The sequence below is a fragment of the Oryctolagus cuniculus genome, chromosome 15, assembly GCF_964237555.1.
Source record: "Oryctolagus cuniculus chromosome 15, mOryCun1.1, whole genome shotgun sequence".
NCBI lineage: Eukaryota > Metazoa > Chordata > Mammalia > Lagomorpha > Leporidae > Oryctolagus > Oryctolagus cuniculus.
In genome coordinates this window covers 12,603,827-12,626,673 of record NC_091446.1, presented here as the reverse complement: position 1 = coordinate 12,626,673, position 22,847 = coordinate 12,603,827, and the positions used below count along the sequence as shown (strand labels likewise).

The 22,847-nt window shown below is 49.6% G+C and overlaps 1 long non-coding RNA gene across 1 annotated transcript in view; it reads right to left on the bottom strand.

The window, feature by feature from the left end:
• Window positions 1-1,863: 1,863 nt before the first annotated feature.
• Window positions 1,864-22,847, bottom strand: part of LOC127484249 (uncharacterized) — a 39,431-nt gene continuing 18,447 nt past the window's right edge. The window contains exons 2-3 of the long non-coding RNA XR_007911135.2: window positions 5,359-5,569; window positions 1,864-2,837 (exon numbers count right to left, since the gene is read on the bottom strand). This is a non-coding gene — a long non-coding RNA (uncharacterized lncRNA). The remainder of the gene's footprint in view (window positions 2,838-5,358; window positions 5,570-22,847) is intronic.

Here is a 22,847-nt window from a genome sequence, read left to right as displayed (position 1 = left end):
ATTGGGGGACAAATATTTTTTAAATCATGGCATTTTATTTAAAACTCCAGATCTCCAATCTCTTTTGGAGAATAAAACCTGAACCTCAGAAGCTTTTGTGACACTGGCCACACTCTGCTGGGGCAGCCCTTACTCCTGTGGACAGGGAGTGAGTCTGCTGTCCCTCAATCATGTCACAGACAGGGTAGGGCAGTGGGGGAGTGGGCAGCTGACCCTTCTCACTGTGTCCCCTTGGGCAACCTTCTGAGTCGCCCTGTGCCTCAGCATTCTCATCTGAAAAAATGGGCATGTTAATAGTCCTTATTGACTGTATTTGCTAAGAACACAGTGCTAAGAACAGTTCCTGGCACACAGCAGGTGCTCAACAAATGCACCTGATCCTAAGAACACAGAGAGGAGGTGGGATGGGCCTTGTCCTCAGGCAGCTCACCCCGCTCCACCCCTGCTTCCAATGTCCAAAGGAAACGGAGCACTTAGAACACTCCTGGCCGGCCTCGGTTCCTCGTGGTCCCCCTTGGCCTCACCCTCCCATGGGCCCCAGATGCACACGGCGTTCGTGCACAGACAGCACCCCCGGGGCAAACAGCAAAGAGCGCAGCAGATGTGTTCGGGCTCTGGGCAGGACGGCCACGGGTCTCCCAGAACCGCCTTCCAGAGCAGGAGCAGGACCCCAGCCCAGGGGTGCGGCTCCCCGCCCAGGACGCCACCCGCAGCCCAGCCCTGCAGGAGAAGCTCCGGAACGCACAGTGTTGCACATCAGCCCCTCCGAGGGCCATGCATATGCAGAAGGAAAGTGAGTGAAAACCCAGCGTTTCAGACAGCTTTACATTTTCAAATTAAGTTAATAAAATAAGATTTCCAGTGTAATGACAAATTAATTCTTCTTTTCATAAGTTTATTAAAATAAGCGTCTCCTATCTCCTAACCAGTGCCGACACATGCTTACATAGATACCTCCCGCCCTGTAACCTAATCTCCCGGCAATCTTGAAGCAATTAACTCCTTCTAATCTTGAGCTAACAAAGCCCACCGGCCCGAAAGGCTCCAGAGAACAATCGCCCCTCCCAGGGCTGGGCAGCTCCCTGCTCCCCTGCTCCAGAGTGGTGCCAGAGTGGGGACCGCAGTCATCCTAAGATCTTCATTAACTCCTTGCTGCTCTGCTAATTAACACAAAAGAGAATGAGTTGAGTGTCTGACAGGCAATGACTGAGCTCCGGCTTGGTGGTTGGTGGAATGCAAATGCCATCTAATGAGGCGCCCTGTCTTACAAGGCGGGCAGCTGGTCTACTATTTTTGTGTTGGCTTTTCAAAGTGTTGGAGCACCATGAAAAGAGTTCACCCAATCATTTCCACTGCCGCTGACTCTGTAACATGAAGTCCATGGGTCTCTAGATGTCCTACACAGGACAGCACTAAGTTAAGCCTGTAACTCACAAGGTCTGGGTGACAATACCAAGGCTGGGGGAGGGGTGACAGCTCCAGGCCCTTCCAAACAAAGCGCAGTATTTGTTGATTATGTTGAGTTATGAGATGCATTTTAGATTTTGTTTTAATGTAACAGTGGCTAACATAGTATCAAAAGATTGCCTTCTTTTTTTTTTTTTTTGGCCCTAAGCATAGCCATTGCAATTTATTATAGTTTGGAAATGTTGGCTGCAGAATCCGAAGTTTCATCATCTAAGATTTATCCTAGAATGCAAGTAGAAAAAACAGGCCCAGATGTGATTTGTGTGCTGTCAATAAAATGCTGGTGCAATTCAAGGCGGCTTCAGCCATGAGGTCACTAATGGAGCTCCGAGAAGACGCTGTACCACCCTGGTAAGTTGGTAATGAAGTGACAGAGTCTACAAACAAAAGCCTGACTTTAAAAAGTTTTTTTTTTTTTTATTGTGATGCATGCTTCTTTATCCACTGCTAGCCCCTGGACCTGAGCTCTCTTCTCAACTCAAGTCTTTAAAAACCTTCATCTGCACTAAAAAATGAGTTGGCAACTAAAAAAGAGACGCAGCACTGCCACTGCCTCCGTCCTCCCCGTGTCTGCATCTCCAGAGTCCTGACTTGAGAGGAGCTGTCTCCTGGTCTCCCTGGTTACCCTGGGAGCTCACAGAGTGGGGAAACCTTGTCTAACTCAACTCTGAGCCTCTCATACTGCGTAATGCCGGAAATATAAAAGTCTTCAAAAAGAAATGGGTGGCAGAATTAAGTAAGGCCTGCTGCTACTTGGAGGGGGAGATCTTGTCTCCCATGGTGGAAGTGACCCCAATACAGAATGTTGCAGAGCAGTGGCGGGGCTGCACCTCTAAGCCCTGTGATGTACTTCGAGGAGCCCCATTTTACAGACTGAGAAACTGAGGCCCCACAAGAGTACAGAGCATGCCCACTAGGCCCAGGTAGTACTGGGCAGTGCTGGGGTTAGATCCCACCCTCTCATCGCTGGACTGAAGCATGTTTTGTTGTGCTGTAATGCTAGATCACCAGAGGGTTAGTTTCCCATGAGAGGTTTCCGATGGGAATCAGTTTCTGGACTGATTTATTCGCAACTAGATAAAGAGTAGTTCTTACTGCCAGGGCGGGCAGAGTTGGTGAAACCAGGTCACCGGCATGGGATTTTAAACTGTCCTTTCCACTTTTAAGCTTCCCAGCTTCTTCTAATTGGGCAAGAAAAAAAAATCAGAGGTAAAAAGTGAACAGAAAGGGAGCAGGCGATGTCGGGAGTTGCACAACTTTCCGTGACGTAACTGCACGTCCTTGACACTCCATCCACGTCTATGAGCCTGAGAAAGGCTGTCTCGGGGCTCCCACCTTCAGTCAGACCTTAGCACCTGCCCCAGCTGGTCCTGCGGGAAGCAAGAAACGGGAGAAATGACCTCCTAGAACTTTCTCTGGGAAAGAACACCCACATAAAATGGGGTCCCTGGTACCATGATCATGCCCCAGCCAGCCTTTCCCAGAGCTAGCGAGAAGTCCTTCTCACCAATTCAACCGCAGGACGCCCAGTGCAAAACCGGTTTCCACCCCCACGGACTGGCCATCAGAAATTCTGGGGAAAGCAGCTGGAGCTCCCGAGCGAGAAGCCACCCAGGCGACCAGCCCAGCGTGTCCCGGACAAGCCCTGGGGGGCCCCGGGCTCTGCTCAGGTGGCACAGCTGGGAGGCGGACTGTAGGAGCACTAGGGAGTGCACTGCAGGGTCGGAAGTCCTATTCGGGCCATTTTTAAAGGCTTAATTTCTTTATTTTCATTTGTTTGGAAGGCGGAAAAAGAAAGATCCTCCACCCACTGATATACTCCCCAAACACTGTCACAGCCAAGGCTGGGCCAAACCAAAGCCAGGAGGCCTGGACTCAATGTCACTCCCCATTGGGTGCAGGATACCCAAGCACTTGAGCCATCACCAGCTGCCTCTCTGGGTGCACACTGGCAGGAATTGGAATTGGAATTGGAATTGGAATTGGAATTGGAATTAGAGTTGAAGCAGAGCCAGGACTCAAACTCAGGCCAGGACTCAAACCCAGGCCCTCTGGTGAGAGACACAGGTATCCCAAGCAGCGTCTTAACCACTACACTAAATGCCTGCCCCAGTTCCTCCTTATTTATTTATTGGAAAGGCAGAGAGACAGACCCAGACAGACAGAGATCCTCGATGTGCTGGTTCACTCTTCAAACGCCTGCAACAACCAGGGCTAAGCTGGGCTGAACCTGGGAACCAGGAAGGCAACATGGGCGCCCCCGGGGGTGGCAGGGCCCCGCCCACTTGAGTCATCACCCTCTGCTTCGCCGGTTGCATGAAGCTGGCACTGGGAGTGGAGCTAGAATTTGATCCCAGGCACTTGATACAGGATGCAGCTATCCCAAGAAGTGTCTTTATCTCGAGGCCAAAAGCCCACCCCTGACCCCATTGTAATGATCAAAGGAGCGTGATGAGTCCACCAGCCAGGGGTTTGTCGCCATCTCTTATTGCAAACTGGGGAAAGGTATGAACACCATATCCAAAGGACATCAGGCTCTAGAGGGGAGATTCCCGGATCCCCAGCCCTCGCCACCTTGGGGCCACCCGCTCTTCCTGTACTGTCACCCCAGGGACTTCAAGCGTGGGGACCCGGACCCATCAGAGCACCAGCTCTGCCCCCTCCACCTTTTACGAGCATAAGGTCTGAGAGCGGGCAAAACGCAGTGGGTTCCGTCATGGGCGGCCTCTAAGTCTCCCCTCTAGGACAACTAGTTACAGCTGGAGAACCGATGATACCCACCAAACAGGAAAATAGGAATCACAGGGCATCAGGACACACAACGCTCAGGGAGAAAGAAACTACAGATGTGAGAGGACCAGCCCCTGCAAATGACGATCTTGACAATTGCTTTCTCAACCATGGGCAGCTGCCAGGAGAACTGTGGAAAAGGCAGGGACTAAATACAGATCTGTTCCCCTTTTATTTAAATGAAATCATCCTTGTATGTTAAATATACTTAGGATGTCACCAATTTTGGAGGTAATCTTTTAGGTTAAGTATGTTCCCACATTAAACTGATAATTATCCCTCCTTCTCTTCTTCTATCCCCCTGACACTCAACACGCTGGGTTTTTGCCTCATGTTTTATTTATGGCACGGAATTAATATGCAGATTCACAAAAACTTAAAAACTCATAATTATTCATAAAGGGCTTTAAGGTTATTTAGTACATTTTTATGAAACTCGGGGTTTGTGGGAATGCGTACTTGAAAGTTGTTGGAAGCAGGCTAAGGTTAAGTCGTGATCTGTGGAGTAATCTGAGAATGATCAAACCCTTTGAATAAGAGTGTTTGCCAGCATTCCTAATCTATATTTAAGAGAGTTGCGGACATCATAAACCTGGTAAATATATTCAAGGCTGGCCTGGCGAGAGAGATTTGCATACCCAATGCAAACATCCAGTGTAGGGAGGAATATCCAGTTGGGAATCCCTGATCACTAAGGAAAGGTAATAAAGGAGAGAGAGATTTCTTCCTTGTGTTTTGGCCATCTCGCCAGTGCTATGCACCGTTACAAATGTGCTCAAACCTAGAAAACAAGGAACGCCAGTGAGGACTGGGTATCGTCTCGTTCTTCGGGAGCAAACAGAGCCAGAGGGTATCTCTTGGTGGAGGCCACTGCGGGGGGCTCCTGGAGGTGCTGGCTGAGGAGCGCCCAGCGCCTGGGAAGAAGTGTGGAGGGCCCGGGTCTGCAGACCCCTGCCTCCCCTGGCAGGGACCAAGGCTCCTCACTCAGCTTGCCATTATGGTGGATATTCTGATGGGGAAGTCACCTCGCTGCACAAACTCTGGGGCGTCTGATGCAAAACCACCCATGAAGGGATGCGTGAGTTTCTGGGATGTTCTCACCGGAAGCTGTGGGAGCGCCAGGCCATCAAGTGCAGGTAGCAGGAAGCTTGGTGGTGCTCGGGGAACTCCTCTTTATGACAGCATCGCATGCGTGCAGGTAGAACGGAAAGCACGTGACCTTTGCTCTTAGACTTGGAACTGAATCTTTGTCCTCAGCAGCTTCGTGATCTTGCGTGAGTCAGTGAACCACATGGGGCCTTGGTTGACTCATCTGTTAAAAAAAAAAAAAAGTGTTGGGGCTGGCGCTGTGGTGCAGCAGATTAAAGTCCTGGCCGCGGCTCCGGAATCCCATGGGCACCGGTTCGAGTTCCAGCTGCTCCTCTTCCGATTCAGCTCTCTGCTGTGGCCTGGGAAAGCAGCAGAAGATGGCCCAAGTCCTTGGGCCCCTGCACCCACATGGGAAGACCTGGAGAAGGCTCCTGGCTCCTGGCTCCTGGCTCCTGGCTCCTGGCTCCTGGCTCCTGGCTTCGGATCGGTGCGGCTCTGGCCATTGCGGCCATTTGGGGAGTGAACCAGCAGATGGAAGACCTCTCTGTGTGTCTCTACCTCTCTCTGTAACTCTGTCTTTCAAATAAATAAAATAAATCTACCTTTAAACAGCTATGAGAGAGTAGATAGGAAGCCTCTGGAACAGCACTTGGCACCTGCCAGGCCCAGAAGTGCCGGCGGCTGTTTGTTGGCCAAGTTTCTTAAAATATTCTCATGAATATTTTAACCTTGAGTGCACATCTCTGCTCCTACACAAAGATGTGGATCTCCAGAAACACTGTGATCTTTGTCTGAAATGCAGCAATGGCTAAATGGAATAGGCACTAATCTATTTGCATCGCCTGGTGTCTATTACATTATTTGAAATAATATCATATTTACCAAAGGCTTACAAAACGTAAATATGGATGAAAACAGAGCTGTCTTCACGACGAGAGGCACTCCGCTCGCGAGAGGAAGCGGGAGTAATCCTCTTTCCGCAGCTTCACTACGCTGCAAAGCAGGCTCCAATCCCCCGGCCCCTCGGTGTTTCTCTTCAGAGCCAAGGCGGTGGCACAGGGGAGCCGCTCCGGGCTTCTGCTTCAGCAGCACGCACTTGCCAATGGGGTGGGCAGGGCGGACAGCGGGCTGAGGACGGCCTGGGGGAGGTGCCCAGGCCCCTGGGGGGCCGCTCTTTCCCTGGCCCCGCTCCCCACAGGAGATAGGCGGTGGAAGTCAGGTCTTCAGATGACTCAATAAAAACGCTGATAAATATTTAAATCTCTTAAATACAGACATAACCCACAGACATGACAGTTGGAGCAATAAACTCAATTGATTTCATGAGGGTGAACTGCTGGACTGAACCCTCAGAGAGCCCAGCTGCTCAATGACCAGCCGAAGCACCCTACATCCGACTCTCCCGCGACTCCCGCTTCCTAACCGGAAATGTTCCCAGCGGTGAAGCTTCCATAATCTTGAAGACAGCGCTGTAAACGTGCTGTGTGATTGATTACTCATGGAAAGGAAAATACATGGATTTTCTAATAACTGTATATGGTTAACTCATACAGTGCTGATTAAAAATGTACCCTCAGGGGCCGGCGCAGGTAAAGATGCTGCCTGCATCGCCAGCATCCCACACGCGTGCCGGTGGGAATCCCCGCTGCTCCACTTCCAAGCCGACTCCCTGCTAGTGGTCTGGGAAAGCAGCGGAAGATGGCACAGGTGTTTGGGCCCTTGACACCCATGTGGGAGACCCGGAAGAAGCTTCTGGCTAACTGGCTCCAGCATGGCCCAGCCGTGGCTGTTGCAGCCATCTGGAGAGTGAACCAGATGGAAGCGCTCTCTCTCTCTCTCTCTCTGTTGCCTTCTCTGTAATTCTTTCAATTAGATAAATAATTTAAATAAAATATTCCCATTCTCTCTATATGTAGTAAAGATACATATGCACAGCCCCCCCCCCCCCACAGGACACCAAAAAGTGCATGGAAATGGAATAAAAAGACGAGTTAATTTTGGTGCAAAAATTTTTTAATTTCATGCATAGCTTCTCCACGGTACACATTCCCCAGGACGTTTTTGAAGACTTCTCGAATGCCCGGCTTTGATGCGAGTGGGAAGGGAGAGATGGGAACCCTCACCCACCCCAGACACTTGGCGGCTTACACAACTGGCCGCTTACTCTTAGAACAGACGAGCTCTTCTGTGCGGGCAAGTTCTGCAGACTTCGGAGAGGCCTTCTTGCTTTTTATCCCCTTCTTGCTTTTGAGGAATTGACACATTAAGCTTTGGGAAATTGACAAGTATCAACTGACTCCAGTTGATACTGCTAATACGCAGCTAAGAGCGCCAGTCATGTGACAGTCGCGGCCACGTCCAGTGTGAATGTAGATGGCTGAAAGTCATCTGAAGACTAAAGTCCCTTGATCTTGTGATATCTCAGTAAGGCTGAACATTCCTGACGGACACCCTTGTTAATCCCTCCTCCCCAGCCCGTCTGTAACGTGCATAATTCTCTGTGAGCGTCCTCAGGGCTCCTACTCACTGTTCACAGTCACTTCCCTTCCTCTTAACTCCCGAAGAATCCCTTTCGCAACGCGGAGTGCAGGTGGCATCATTCCCAGGTACCAGCAGTCCTTAGCCCCACAGCCATGGGGTCACCTCTGGGCCTTGCTTAGCCACATCTCTCCTGTCCCTGCATTTCCCCTTCACCTCCATCCTCTCCCTAATACAGGCTCACGTCAACTCCTGCCCGGACCCTTTAGGTGGGCTCTGGTCTCAGCCACTGCCCACAGATGCTCCGACAGCACCCAAACCCACACCCCACTCGTCCATTCCTGGTCTCTCTTTCTCCTTCTTGGCGCTGTGATCTGTAGGCACACCGCATAGTTTCTAGTTCCCATAAAGCCCAGGGGGGATGCTGTATAACGGGCAGGTTCACATGTGAGATGTCCAGCCAAAGTGGTAGAGAATATTTTTCAAGTGATGTTTCATTTCACAGCTCATGCCTGGGTCCATTTTCCTTGCAAAAAACCAGAAGCATGAGAAACACCCAAGTCCTTGCTAAACATCGTTCGAAAACCACATCACCAATTTCCAAGATGACCACGTAGGTGTTTGCGCGTTTGGGTTTCCTTCCAGACCTTCCTCTATGCTTGCATGCGTGCATGTCACACAGGCTGTTGGTACAGCTGATGGGGGAAAATGACTCCTCTTTCTACTAAACACTGGAGAGGTGATGGAATTCACAGCCTGAGCGACTTCCTGCCCGGAATCTGCTGAACTCTTTGCACACGTGTCTTCGTTTCTCCAGCTTTGTTCCTCACACCACACGTATCCTGGTGCAGCACCTTAGTGCTGTGTTCAGGATGCTGCAGCAAGTGACAAAGGGATGTTCTTGTTGTTCGCTTTTCCACTGCAGCTACCAACAGGACAAGAGCAACGATGCTCCCAGGCTGTCCCTGGAAGAGCTGAGTTGACCGCCAGCCCCGACTACCCACCCCCATTTCCTAACAAGTTGGAAGCAGGGGCTGCGTCAGCCCAAGTTTGCAAGAAATCGCTTCTGCTCTGATGAAGTGCTCAATAACGCTGCGGCTGGAACCAGAGCTCTGGACCCCAGCATCAGCCGGCTCGCCTGCACCCCGCGCTCTCACCAACAGCAGCGTCTAGGAATTTAATATACTTTCAAGTGAGTTTTAGTATGTGTGACATTTTTGAGCCACAAGCTAAGTTCACAGGAATGTCAAATTGGTCAGACAATTCTCAAGATGTGCTGCTGGGTACTAATGAGATCCCAGTCTCAAAGGTGGTATCATAGCTCCCTCCTGTTTAAGTATGCAAACGCCCTGATAAGCATAGTCGTTCATGAGTGTGACTAAAGTAGGAAGCCCTACCTCCAAAACTCCATGGAAATCCCTGTACCATTGGCTAAACACAGCTAAATATGTTAACAAAAATCAGCCAGGGGTGGGCATCGTGCTGTATGTGGTGTAAGTCATCTCTCAAGCCACCTGCATCCCTTACGGATGGCCATTTCCTGTCCTGGCTACCCTACTTCCCATACAGCTTCCTGTTAATGCACCTGGGAGGGCAGCAGATGATGGCGCAAGTGCTTGGACCCCTGCCACCCATGTGGGAGACCCGGATGGAGTTCCTGCCTCCTGACTTCAGCCTGGCCCAGCCCTGGCTTTTGTGGCATCTGGGGAGTGAATAGCAATCTCTCTCTCCCTCCCTCTCTCCCTCTCCCTCTCCCTCTCCCTCTCCCTCTCCCTCTCCCTCTCCCCCTCCCCCTCCCCCTCCCCCTCCCTCTCCCTCTCCCTCTCTTTCCCTCCTCCTGTCCCCTCCTCTGCTTTTCAAATACATAAGTGAAAAAAAATTACCTAGTACTTTTTCTTTTTGACAGGCAGAGTGGACAGTGAGAGAGAGAGACAGAGAGAAAGGTCTTCCTTTGCCGTTGGTTCACCCTCCAATGGCCGCTGCGGCCGGCGCACCGCGCTGATCCGATGGCAGGAGCCAGTGCAGGGCCCAAGGACCTGGGCCATCCTCCACTGCACTCCCGGGCCACAGCAGAGAGCTGGCCTGGAAGAGGGGCAACCGGGACAGAATCCGGCGCCCCGACCGGGACTAGAACCCGGTGTGCCGGCGCCGCAAGGCGGAGGATTAGCCTAGTGAGCCGAGGCACCGGCAATTACCTAGTACTTTTGCAATCAAAAGTGGCCAAGTTGCTTCAGGGGCCCCAGAGTTTTCACCACCCCAGGGGCAAGGAGCTGACACTGATAACATCATTTCCCTGCAAGTGTTGAGTTTCTGTTTATTTTCAACACAGGCAGCTGGTAGGTAAATTTATCCTTAAAAAGAGTGACCCTTTTAGTGGTTCTGCTTTATCTGAAAGAGGAATCACTTACACTTGCTCCCCCAGCCTGTTTGGGAAACAGTTTTCCCTGCTTCAGCAAGACCTCTTCATTGGTGGGGGCTGCCTGGATGGAGAGATGTGGGGCTCCGAGGGAATGAGTGTCGTGATTGATTAGTGATGTCTGGGGCCACAGGTGGCGATGTCTGCTAAGAGGGCAGGAAGGGACTGCTCCTTGTGGTATCGCCATCTCTGTGCATGGGTTCATTCACCCGTGAATTTGGGCATACTTAGTCCTTCTTTTTGGACGATGCAACGTAGGAAAGCGATCCTGGAATCTGAGTTTCTGTGGAAGGGATGGCAGACAGCATCAGGGATCCAAGGATTCCAAGCCCTGCGGTGATTATTGGAGGACTGACAGAGCTGAAACAGAAGCTGCGTGCACGGGGCACTGGGGTCGGGGCTCCCCTCCCCCGTGTCCCGGAAATGCTCATTCTGCACTCTCCTGCGTCAGCCTCTCTGTAGACCCCCTGTGTGCGCTAAGTGAAGCCATAGTCAGCAAGGGGTGACCCACAAAGGCTCCTGGCTTTGGCCTGGCCCAGACCCAGCTCTAGCAGCCATCTGGGGAGTGAACCTACGGATGGAAGATTGCTCTCGCTCTCTCTCTCTCTCTCTCTCTTTCTCTCTTTTTTTCTCTGAAACTCTTTCAGATAGATAAGTAAATCTTAAAAAAAAAAAAAAAAAAAAGAATGTGAAACACACCATCTAATACCAGGCTGTGGGCCTAGAATCTCCCAACCCACATGGCACCCCTAGGAGCTCCAGCACACACCATTCCAACAGTTTCTCCCCACATTGTTCCAAGTTGATAACATGAAACACTCCAGCCACTTCTTCGGGATCCTGTTGGACTGTTCCCTCACTCAATAAGTTACCTAACAAAATAGGGAGCTAAATAAATTCTTAGGGAGCCACTTCCGTATCAGCCCAAGGCTACACCACCACTGAAAGCAGTCACGATACTACTACGCTCCACGACCCAGGAGAAGGCTGGTATTCAAGCTCAACCAGCGCTCCCGTGTACTGACCCCCTTTGTGAAACACTGGTTCTTCTAAGGTTACTTACAGCCTTCCGTGATAGAAGCAGCAGACACAGACGTCCAAGACACACAAGGATTTCTGTTACGATCCGGCCATGCCTTGCTCTAAGTAATCACAGTGATTGTGTACTTTTATTTGTGTATGTATTTTTTAGCGAAACTCAGAGTTGACCTTCAGTGGCCTCCTAGTGCCTATAAACTAAAATCTCCTGCTTTGTCTGGCATTTGAGACCTTGGCCAGCTGATATCTTATTGGAGCAAACAGACACCATGCAGGTAAACCACAACCTAATTGCAAACTCTGGGTAGAGCTATTTTACAAACCCCGCCTGCCAAGAGAAAGGAGAAGGAGCCAGACAGTGGCTTCAGATGCTGTCGCCTGAGGAAGATCATCTATCCACATTCTGTAGTTTGCAAGTGACAAAAAGTGAACTAAAACCAATCAAAGGAAAGGGGTGGGGTGGGGAGGAAAGGAAGGGGGAAGAAGGAAGAAGGAGGAAAAAGACAGCCCCCTTCTCGTTGGTTCTAGGACACTTCTGGGGCTGGCCCTGATTGGCCAGTCAGAAGTCACATGCCAATCTTTGAACCAATCGCAGAAGCCATAGCTAGGCCACGTGCCTCCCAATGTCCTGGAAAGGGTTTCATCTCTCTGTCCAAAATCTCACTGGCAAGGGTGGAGTAGGCCTTTTTTCCCAAGGGAAGCTTGAATATTACCATAAAAAATGCACAGAAAAGTCCAGAAGGCAAACACCACAGAGACCTTGGGAGAGCCAGCCCCGTGATGAGTAGAATGGGAAGCAATGTTATGGAGAAGCAGGGGAAAACGACACACAAAAGAATGAACGGAAGGACAAATGTGATGAGCCGGGGCATCAGGGACTTGACATGTGTTTGGAGAAGTCAGCAGGGGGGACGGCACCAGAATATCCTAGGTCAAGGGCACAGAACCTACGGTGACTTTTCCTTTTCATAAAATATGACAAGGATCGTTGGAGATCTTTTCACAGTCTCTTATTTAGATTTACCAAGTTTTTAAGATTGCACTCTTCAGGCCGGTGCTGTGGTGTAGTGGGTAAAGCTGCCGCCTGCAGTGCCAGCTTCCCATAAGGGCACTGGTTCGAGTCTCAGCTGTTCCATTTCTGATCCAGCTCCCTGCTAATGTGCCAGGGAAAGCAGCAGAGGATGGCCCAAGTGCACTCACGTGGGAGACCTGGAAAAAGCTCCTGGCTCCTGGCTTAGGATCAGCCCAGCCATTAGGGGAGTAAACCAATGGATGGAAGATTCTCTCTCCCTCCCCCTCCCCTCCGTGTGTGTGTGTGTGTGTGTGTGTGTGTGTGTATAACTCCGCCTTTCAAATATATAAATAAATAATTTTTTTTAAAAAAAAGATGGCAGTCATTGTGTCCCAAAATGGATGTACTACTGTTAAACTAAAATTAGCAAAATATCGCATTCTTACATCTGGCTTGGAGATTGATGCTTAACCAAATATTTAAGAGGCTTTTGTTTTTCAGATGTAAGGAATGCATCAGGTTGCTATTATTTAGATCAATTTAGAATACAATGTCCACCCTTTTAAATTTGCAAAGCAATGCTACATGCATTATATGCTACTGCGATTTCTCAGCTGCAACCAGAAGTGAGGATATGGAAGTTTGCCTGTATTAGCAGCATTTAGAAAATTATTCAAAAACTTCTTCCTAAGTCAGATTGAGCCAATCTGGATTTCAAACATTTGCTGTGATTTTAGCATTTCATCTGTTGATTTCTTAATATCTAGCCAGATTAGACTAAAGCCTTTTCATCTCCAGTGGCATGGCTACGCATTAAAATGAACAGAGTGAAGTTGACTTGATAATGTGTATTTTTTGTGTCACCAATCAGATCACACTTTTCTTATTAATAGAAAAAAAAAACACATTTTATTGAAAACAATGAAGAAAGCACGAAAGAACGAAGTTGTGTGTGACTGACAGCTGGTTTCCTGGGAGCTGGCTGGGGTGATGGAGGCCCGTTGCACAAATATGCCACAGAGAAGAGGAGCAAGCAGACCCTGAGCACTGGCACTGCTTCGCTCCTCTCTCTCCATCAGTTTTGCCCCCTCGTGTGCCCACTGCAGTGTTCTGCCAGCTCCCTTTTAAATAAGACAGAAGCCCCACGCTAATCTGTTGCGAGTTTTTTCTTCACTAGAGATTTATTTTGGTTTTGTTGTTGTCATACTTAACATAACAGATGTTCCGGCATTTTTTCACATAATACCGCTGTGAGTCTCATGTTATCCTTAAAACCCTACAAAATTTTAGACAGCCCCTCTGAAATAACTTCCTCCTCCTTTGGAGTTTTATCTTCAAGGCAGCCTTTCTCTCCCTGCTTGCGATGGTGTTAGCAAAACGAAGGCCACACAGAGAACGAACTCTTAACTCCTGCCGTTTACAACAGTGGAATTCATTGCTGCTGAAAGATAATAACCCAGTGGTGCTTGGAGAATCTATAGATCTACCCAAAGGGGAAGAAAGCATTGCCGTGGGTTTTCCCACTTCTGTCCCCAATTTATAAGCAGGTCTATACAGTGACAGTAGAGTCACTCTGGAATGTTCTGAAGACAAGTTACAGGTCTGTAAACAGGTGTGTGTGAGACACAGAAGCCTAAAGCATGCCCTCAACATTCTGGCAGAGGTTCACTGTAAGGCTCTAACTGAAGGGCCCTTTAACTCACTGGAATTAAGTGAAGCCATCCTGGTCATTTCTCCAGTCATGGTCATGGACTCTCTTTCAAGACCAAGGTTCACCCACAGTCGGCAGCGTGGCTAACTGGTAAACCTGAGACCCTCCAAAGCCTGGGTGGCAGAGACAGCTGCCCACCACACTCCATAGGAGCTGATGTGGAATTCAGTTGCTCTTCGTCCTTAGTGGGCAAGGTGAGGACTCCTTGTTGTGTTTGTGTTGCTGTCAGCAAAGAGAACCGGCACAATTTACTGTATCCCCAGGTGTGCTAGAACCTTCTAGAAAGGATGGTTAGTCAAATAAAGCCTCCAGCTGCCTTGCAAGCCCTCTCTTGGCTGGGTGGAGAGCAGAGTGACCAAGCTGATGATTCTTAAGGAACCATTTCCTGCTCATCGGGTCGTTTCTTCAAGGCCTCTTCGAAGCTACAGGTTGAATGCCAGATTCATCGTCCAGCCCTTCCGTGAACTGGCGTCAGCTTCAGCACCGATGCTGACTGCCGCCCCTGCCACCTCGCCATCCCTCAGTCACCTGCTGTCCTCATGAGCACACCTGGCTGAACGCAGGGCCTGCTCTCTGCCTCCTCTGCCCCTCCATCAGAGCCCCATATGAGCTTGACCTTGAGAACTTATTGCTAACACCCTTAAGATTCTTTTGGTTGGTGGCTGGCACTATGACATAGCGAGTAAAGCCACTGCCTTCAGTGCCAGCATCCCATATGGGTGCCGGCTCAAGTGCCAGCTGCTCTATGTCCGATCTGGCTCTCTAGTGCCTGGGAAAGTAGTAGAAGATGGCCCAAGTCCTTAGGCCCCTGCACCTGTATGGGAGACCTGGAAGAAGCTCCTAGCTTCTGGCATTGGATCAGCCCAGTTCCAGCTGCTCTGGTCATTGTGGCCATCTGGGGAGTGAACCAGTGGATGGAAGATCTCTCTCTCTCTCTCTCTGCCTCTGCATCTCTGTAACTCTGTCTTCAAATAAATAAATAAATAATCTTTTTTTAAAAAGATGAGTTCATTTGGATGCAAGAAATTTTTGAAATCTGTGCACAGTTGCTTTTTTTTTTTAGCTGTGACAACTATGGTAGATATTTATTCAACTAGATCAATAATCTAGTTGATTATTGATTATTATTGATATTATAATCCATTGTTTATATTATAATCAGATTGTTGATATTATAACCAGTGGTCTGAAGACACCAATTAAGACAGAGGTTTTTAGAGATCATAAAACAAAATCCAGATGGCGTGTTTAGCCCACCAGTATAGACATCTGCATCCCTCATTGGAAAACCTGGTTCAGTTCCTGGCTCTGGGTCCTGACTCAGCTCCCCACCGTGCCACCAGGGCACATCCTGGGAGGCAGCAGTGATGGCTCATGTAATTGGGTTTCTGCCAGGCATGTGGGAGACCTGGGTTGAAAAAAGATTTTTAAAAGAATTTTTCAAAAGGGCCCAGCATAGGGCCAGCACGGTGGTGTAGTGGGCTAAGCCTCCACCTGCGGCACTGTAATTCCATATGGGTGCCGGTTCTAGTCCCGGCTGCTCCTCTTCCAATCCAGCTCTCTGCTGTGGCCTGGGAAAGCAGTAGAAGATGGCCCAAGTCCTTGGGTCCCTGCACCCGCATGGGAGACCCGGAGGAGGCTCATGGCTCCTGGCTTCAGATCAGCTTAAATCCTGCTGTTGTGGCCATCTGGGGGAGTGAACAAGCAGATGGAAGACCTCTGTCTCTGTCTCTGTCTCTGTCTCTCTCTGTAACTCTACCTCTCAAATAAATAAATAAAACCTTTTTTTTAGAAAGGGACCAGCATTGTGGCACAGCGTGTAAAGCTGCTGCTTGTTACACTGGCATCCCAGTCCTGGTTGTTCCACTTCCAATCCAGTTCCCCGCCAATGCACCAGGGATAAGAAGAGGGTGGCTGAAGTGTGCAGTTTTTATATAATAAACACTTTTAAAGATTTTATGTATTTATCTAAAATGCAGAGCCACAGAGAGGCAGAGGCAGAGAGAGAGAGAGATCTTCCATCAGCCGCAATGGCTGGAGCTGAGCTGATCCAAAGCCAGGAGCCAGGAGGTTCATCTAGGTCTCCCACATGGGTATGGGAGCCCAAGGACTTGGGCCATCTTCTGCTGCTTTCCCAGGCCATAGCAGAGAGCTGGATTGGAAGTGGATCAGTCAGGACTTGAACCAGTGCCCATATGGGAAGCTGGCACTAGCAGGCAGTGGCTTTACCCGCTTCGCCACAACGCCTGACCCTAGCAATATTTTAAAGACCCTTTGAATGCATAGCTTTCACATTTTTTGAATCAAAATAAACTTCTCTTTTGATTCCATTTTCCATGGACTTTTTGAAGCTCACTTGCCATCTGATTCGCTGCTGTTTCCTCCTCCATTGAGTTCCACGAGTGCCTACAGGCAGTAGCCCTGGATCCCTACTTTGAGCAAAGTGCCTGCCACTAGTACAGTGCTTAAGACGTGCTTGAAATACTTGGTGACTGAGCGAAAGAAAAATGAGTATCTGAATGTCTTATTTTAGGCAGGCCATTAACCTACCTCACTGATCCCCAACATTGTACCTGAGCTGAGATACTGCAGAATCGTCTTTGTTTTCTTTATTCGTTTACATGTTTACAGAATTAAAGATCATAAGACTTGAACTCTTCTGCAAATGCATATTCATGTATTCAAAGTAAAGATATATTTATATAATATAATATAAATAATATAATATAGCAATATCAATATAGTAAAACTACACATGTATATTCGTGTATGCAAAGGGCTCGATCCTAAGCATTCCTGTGACTGGGGCTGAAGGAAAAGAACTGGCCCTTCCTCACCTTCAGTGCCTTGAGCTACTTTAGAGGGAGGCAGGCAGATCGGGTCTCCTTCACTCATCCCCCAAACATCGGAGCAGCACTTCTGTAGGGCTGGAGAAGTGGGGGGAGCAAGAGTGAGGCCCTGGAGCCAGTGCTGTGGTATGGCGGGTAAAGCCGCCGCATGCAGTACCGGCATCCCATATGGGCACCAGTTCGAGTCCCGGCTGCTCCACTTCTGATCCAGCTCTCTGCTGTGGCCTGTGAAAGCGGTAGAAGATGGCCCAAGTCCTTGGGTCCCTGCACCCATGTGGGAGACCCGGAAGAAGCTCCTGGCTTCTGGCTTCAGATCGGCGCAGCTCCGGCTGTTGCAGCCAACTAGGGAGTGAACCAGCGGATGAAAGCTTCCCTGCCGTTCTCTCTGCCTCTCCTCTCTGTGTGTAACTCTGACTTTCAAATCAATAGATCAGTCTTTAAGAGTGAGGCCCCGCACTGGGAATCCTGCCATTCCTGAGCAGCCTGTATGTGGGCAGCGTGTACATTTGCGGAAGAGTGGATTCACTTCCCAGAGCTGCCCTAGCAGATGATCCAGATCTCAGTGACTGGATTTCCTCGCAGTCCGGAGGCCGCAGGGCTGTTCCCCGGGGAAATCACTCCCGGCCTCCCGGCACCTTCCCTGCTGGCGACTCTGGTGCTCCTCGGCTTGTAGACCCACCACACTGTCCCAGCTCCACCTCTGCCTCTCTCGTCTCTTGTCCTGTTGCTCAGTGGCGCCAGTCATTGGACCAAGCACCCAGATCCACGGTGATCCCTTGTCTAGGGTGATCCCTTGTCTAGGGTGATCCCTTAGGGTTTCAAATAAGCTCACAGACACAGAGACGGAGAGTAGGACCTGGGCGCATCTGAGAGCCATGGGGAGAGGTGCAATGCAGGCCACTGCAGGGGTCTTGATGAGTTCCACCACTGGCCCTCCTAATGTCCACCCCTGCCCAGTGGCCCTCGGGTTACTTTCTGATGTCACGCCTTCCTGACCCGCTTCCTGTAGCCTGCTGCTTGGGCCTGCGCCACCTCACATGCCCCAGACACCCTGGCTCTAAGTCCTGGTGTCCTGGCCCGGCCAGCTTCAGAGGGAACACTACAGGGATGACTCCAAGCCGGTGATCCCTGGCAGATGGCTCTCAACACCTTGTGAAATGTGAAAATGAAAAAAAATTGCCATCCACGGATGTCACCTGGGGACCTCAACAACAGTCTCGTGCCTGTGACTTCAAAGGGGGAGAAATAACTCCAGGGGGTTGTCACAGGGACCACCAGTTTCCGCTGGGTTACTTGCTAATGTCTTCTGTCTACAATTTAAAAGGAAGAGGACAAAATCCAGAGAAAATACCTGTACCGAAGAAGTAGCAAGAAGACTGTGATGAAATGTCTGAGGCTGGCCAGGGCCTGACACCGAGATGTCAGATAAATTAGGTACCCACATCAGCTGTGGACCCCTCACCTAATTTAGAGAAGCAATATTCACAAACATTGTCAATATTTCCGAGTTTACAATCACACCTTTGACTGTTGACTTAAAGCATCTAGTTTGGTTCAGGCTACTGGGGATGTTTGCACTTTGGAATCTATTATGCATAGAAAAATTAGGGATTATCTTTGACCTGGGTACCACCTATTCTTATGCAAAGCTAAGTAGGGTTATTTATTCATTTAATCAATTCCATATGTTTGCTATCATCATCACCATGTAGAGCAGATCTGATTTCTGCTGAGGTCAAACCAACATTGTCCTGTGTGTGGGGACTGTGGGCCTGCATGGGAACACAGTTCACCTGGTTGGCATTCAGACGGCGTTAAGCCTTCCTGACTTTTGCCACACAATGGCATCTTTCCGTTCTCCCGAGAGGTCATCTGTCCAAGAAAAACAGAATCAGGAGAGTACAATCCTGGGGACTATGTGGGGGAAAGATTGACTGCATTTGCTTTCTAGTTCAATCCGGGCCATGTGGAGAAAGAGAACATGGACTTGGGTGAAGACGTAAGTATTGCCGCAGGTGAAATGGCGATGCATTCAGTTCTCCAAAATCACACACAGTGTGGTGTTGTCTCTCTCAGGCCCTGAGCCAGACTCGCGTGATGCAAGATGAGTTGTTGATCCATCCAGCCCTTGCAGAGTGCTGGGACACGCATGGGCATGTGCATACACATGTGTGCAGGTGCACGGACGGTGAGCACAGCACGTGGCCCCCATAAAAGCTGAGAGGATTTGGAGGAGGAGTGGCTGACTCCATTGTGTTGAGGCTAGGATGGGATTAAGGAGGAGAAAGCAGAAAAGAGACATTGACCTCCATCTCGCAGGTTTAACAAAGGTTGATAGCATGGGCCAATGGCCGAAACATCCCTTGCAGACAAACTGCATGTATGAGACAAGCAGGCTCCAAGTGCTGGGGGTGCAGGGTTTTCACATGATGGGAGTGAGGAGTATGTGAGGCCAAGACTGGAGTAAGGACCAAGATAGTGATTTGATAAGGAGCTACAGAGATATGTGAAGGTGGGCTTTGAAAGACCCTGTAGGAAAAGCTGGATTTGTGGCTTTTCCCTGCAGATGGTGAGGAACTAGGGAAGAGCTGACACAGAACTGTGAGAGAATCAGAACGTGTCTTAGAGATGGCGCAGAGGATGGGAGGGTGGTGGAGCAGGGGGAAGCTGAGTGCTGGCAGCCACTGCAAGGCTGTGCCAGTCAGCAGGCCTGCGGGCAGAAGTCAGGAAGGGGCCAGGTAGGGGTGGGAGGTGGTCAGCTTGAATCTGGAAACATCTCGGTTCATCAGCCTGGGGGAATCAGGAGCCCATGCCCACCAGCAGCGACACACAGCTCCGGAACCTGGGGGACAGAGTCTGCCAGCTCCATCACTAACTGAGTGTCATGCCACCATTGGACATCAAGTCCAAAGGTCCATGTGTACACCTAGCAGCTGGTCCACAGTCACATGTGCTTGTCTAGGTTCTAGTCCATGTGCCCATTGAACATCTAGCATCTAGGCCGTGTGTACAGATGCACATCCAGCATGTAGGCCCCTCCTCTGTAGCACACCTAACACCAGTCCACGCACACATGGGCACCCTCACTTGTAGTCCATAAGCACCAGGCATTCTGCTGGGAGCCAGAGATTCCAAGATAAAAAGTGAATGAATCCCTTGGAAACCAAATGAAAACCAAGACAAAAGAAAAGGGAAAAATTATAGCCCTCTCTAGTGATTAAAGGCAAGCAAGATAAATGACGCGTGGGATGTCATCTCTGGATTACGAAGGTAGCTTGTGATGTGTGCAGGTGAGGCCCCAGTTGCTGGCCTGGGGAGCTGTGCACTCCTTCTTCACTGGCTGCGTCATGCATTGCTGTAGCCTCCACTTGACACCGACCGTGATTCTGCCTGCTGGACTCTTAGGGTACACCCTTGTGTTCCAGAAATTCTCAGCTCCGTGGGACCTGCCTCCCCAAGCAGACTCTCAACCCTGCATCTCATCGCTTTCTCCACTGCGGCTAGAGCCCTAGGCTGACTCTCATCCCTCCAGTGCACAAAGCTGAGCGGCCAAGGCAGACATCATGCTACTGGGGAAAAGCTGACAGTGAGGGGCCAGTCCAGCCCAGGGGTAACGTTGGCACCCGAAGGGCAGCATCAGGACAGCGGTACGGTTCTTCTTCCTGATGTTCACCAAGGAGCCACGTGCTCAGAGGGGTGTGGACAGTGCCATCTTGCCAGGCCAAACACATGAAGGCCAGTGATGTGTCCAGCACATGGGGAATGGCTTTGGGAACAAGGATGATCCACCAATGGAATGGGATCTCATAGGACCATTATGCTGATAATTTTAAAAACTTCAAGCATACTTAAAAATGTTTGTGGATAAATGGAATTAACAGATGTCTATGTTGGTGCAAAAAAAATTGAAATCCATGCATATGAAGGGTCTTCAAAAAAAATCTTGGAAAATGGATATTATGAAGAAATTATGCGTGGAGTCAAAAATATGTTGTGCCAAAAATAAACTTATCTTTTCATTCCATTTTTTCCACAAATTTTTTGAAGTAATCTCATATGTAGAAGTGTGGAAGAAGTGCCTCACTGGTATGTCAACTATGTTCAATTATTAGAACAATATGCAGGCTACCCTGCGGCAGGCGAAATGCGTATCTGTGAAAGGTTTGTGCTAAACAAGAAACTGGCTCTCTGAAAATGGCAGAGCTGTGGCAGCTGGATTTTTAATTTTAGAAAAGAGCTTTGAAGACCGCTCCCTCCTTGGCTGTCACAATTGCACTGGTGGGAGAGAAAGGGGAGCTGGTGCCAGACCCCCCTCCAGCCATCGCCCACTCCAGTGCCTCAGCCTGGCCATCACTGTCGGCTCGGGAACCTTCCAGAGTCGTCTCTCTTGTTTGCCCCATACACCTGGTCTCCCAGACTTCCCTCCACCCCCAGCACATCACCCTGGTTATCCTGGGCCTGCCTTGGTGACGTCATCCCTGTCCCAGGCCACTCCTCACACCTGCTCCACTCCTGGCTCCCAAGAGAACCTCCGGGTAGAGGGGACGGTGGAGAAACCATCGCGGGCATCCTCCTCCTCTCAGGGCAGGTGACAGGAGCCGAGGCTGTCTGATGGAGGAGCAGAGAAGACTGGAGTGAGAGATGGGGCTTCTGCCAGCAAAGCGAGGCGCATTCAGACACGTGTTGGTGCCCCTGTGTGCATCCCCCCCGCCCCTCCCCCCACACACACCCTGGGCACAGTGTCAGGAACTCTTCGGAAGCTCTGGTGTTTCAGTATCTCTGGGAACAAAAATTAAGGATCTCTCTCCTGGAGGGAAGAAGAGCGGCTACCACAGAGTTCACGGAGCACAAATCAGAGAAAAGAGAAGCTTCATGGAAGAAAAAAACCAGTCCTAGGTGAGACGAGGTAATCACCACGTTAGGGACTCGAGTCAGTGAGCGAATGTGTTTCATTCCCCTTGTGAAAGAGAAAACCTCTGTTTGGGCTAAAAAGGAAAACCTCAACTCTGTCCTTTCACAAGACATATACCAATATACTAAAAAGCATCAGCCCATTCGAAAATGGAAGTAGAGACAAAAATCTAGCTAGCAAATATCAAATAAAATAAAACGATGAATTGTCAGTCTTGGGCAAAGCACAATTCCAATTAAAAAGTTGAATTAACAGAGGTCATTCTATGTTGGCAAAAATACCAATCCTTAAGGGGGCTGTACCATAGTGGGTAAAGCTGCTGCCTGCAGTGCCAGCATCACATATGGATGCTGGTTCAACTCCTGGCTGCTCAATTTCCGATCCAGCTCTCTGCTATGGCCTGGGAAAGCAGTGGAAGATGACCCAAGTCCTCGGGCCCCTGCACCTGCGTGGGAGACTCGAAAGAAGCTCCTGGCTCCGGATGTGCACAGCTCTGGCTGTTGCAGCCATTTGGGGAGTGAACCAGTGGATGGAAGATCTCTCTCTCTCTCTGCCTCTCCTGTCTCTGTGTAACTCTGACTTTCAAATAAATAAATAAATATTTAAAAAGTATACCAGTCCTTAACACAGCTTCTCAGTTCCATTGCTTTTCCTTCCTTTACCAGATAGGCAAAAAAGAAAAATTTTACATCCTTTATATCCTGTAGACAACCCTCCAGGTTTTTTAGAGCTACAATGTGCAATTTAAAAAAATTAGCCATGTGATTTTAAATATTAAAACTTAAAACATGGGGAATGAAACCTATTAAAACATAAGAAATTAACAGGCTACTGTTTTAGTCAGATATTTTTGTTAGACCATGCTTGGTCCTTGTCTGATTAAGTATATTAAAAGTCCATAAAGAAATAGAGTATCTGGAGCCGGCACCATGGCTCACTTAGCTAATCCTCCCCCTGCGGCACCAGCATCCCATATGGGCGCTGGGTTCTAGTCCCGGTTGGGGCGCCGGATTCTGTCCTGGTTGCTCCTCTTCCAGTCCAGCTCTCTGCTGTGGCCCAGGAGTGCAGTCGAGGATGGCCCAAGT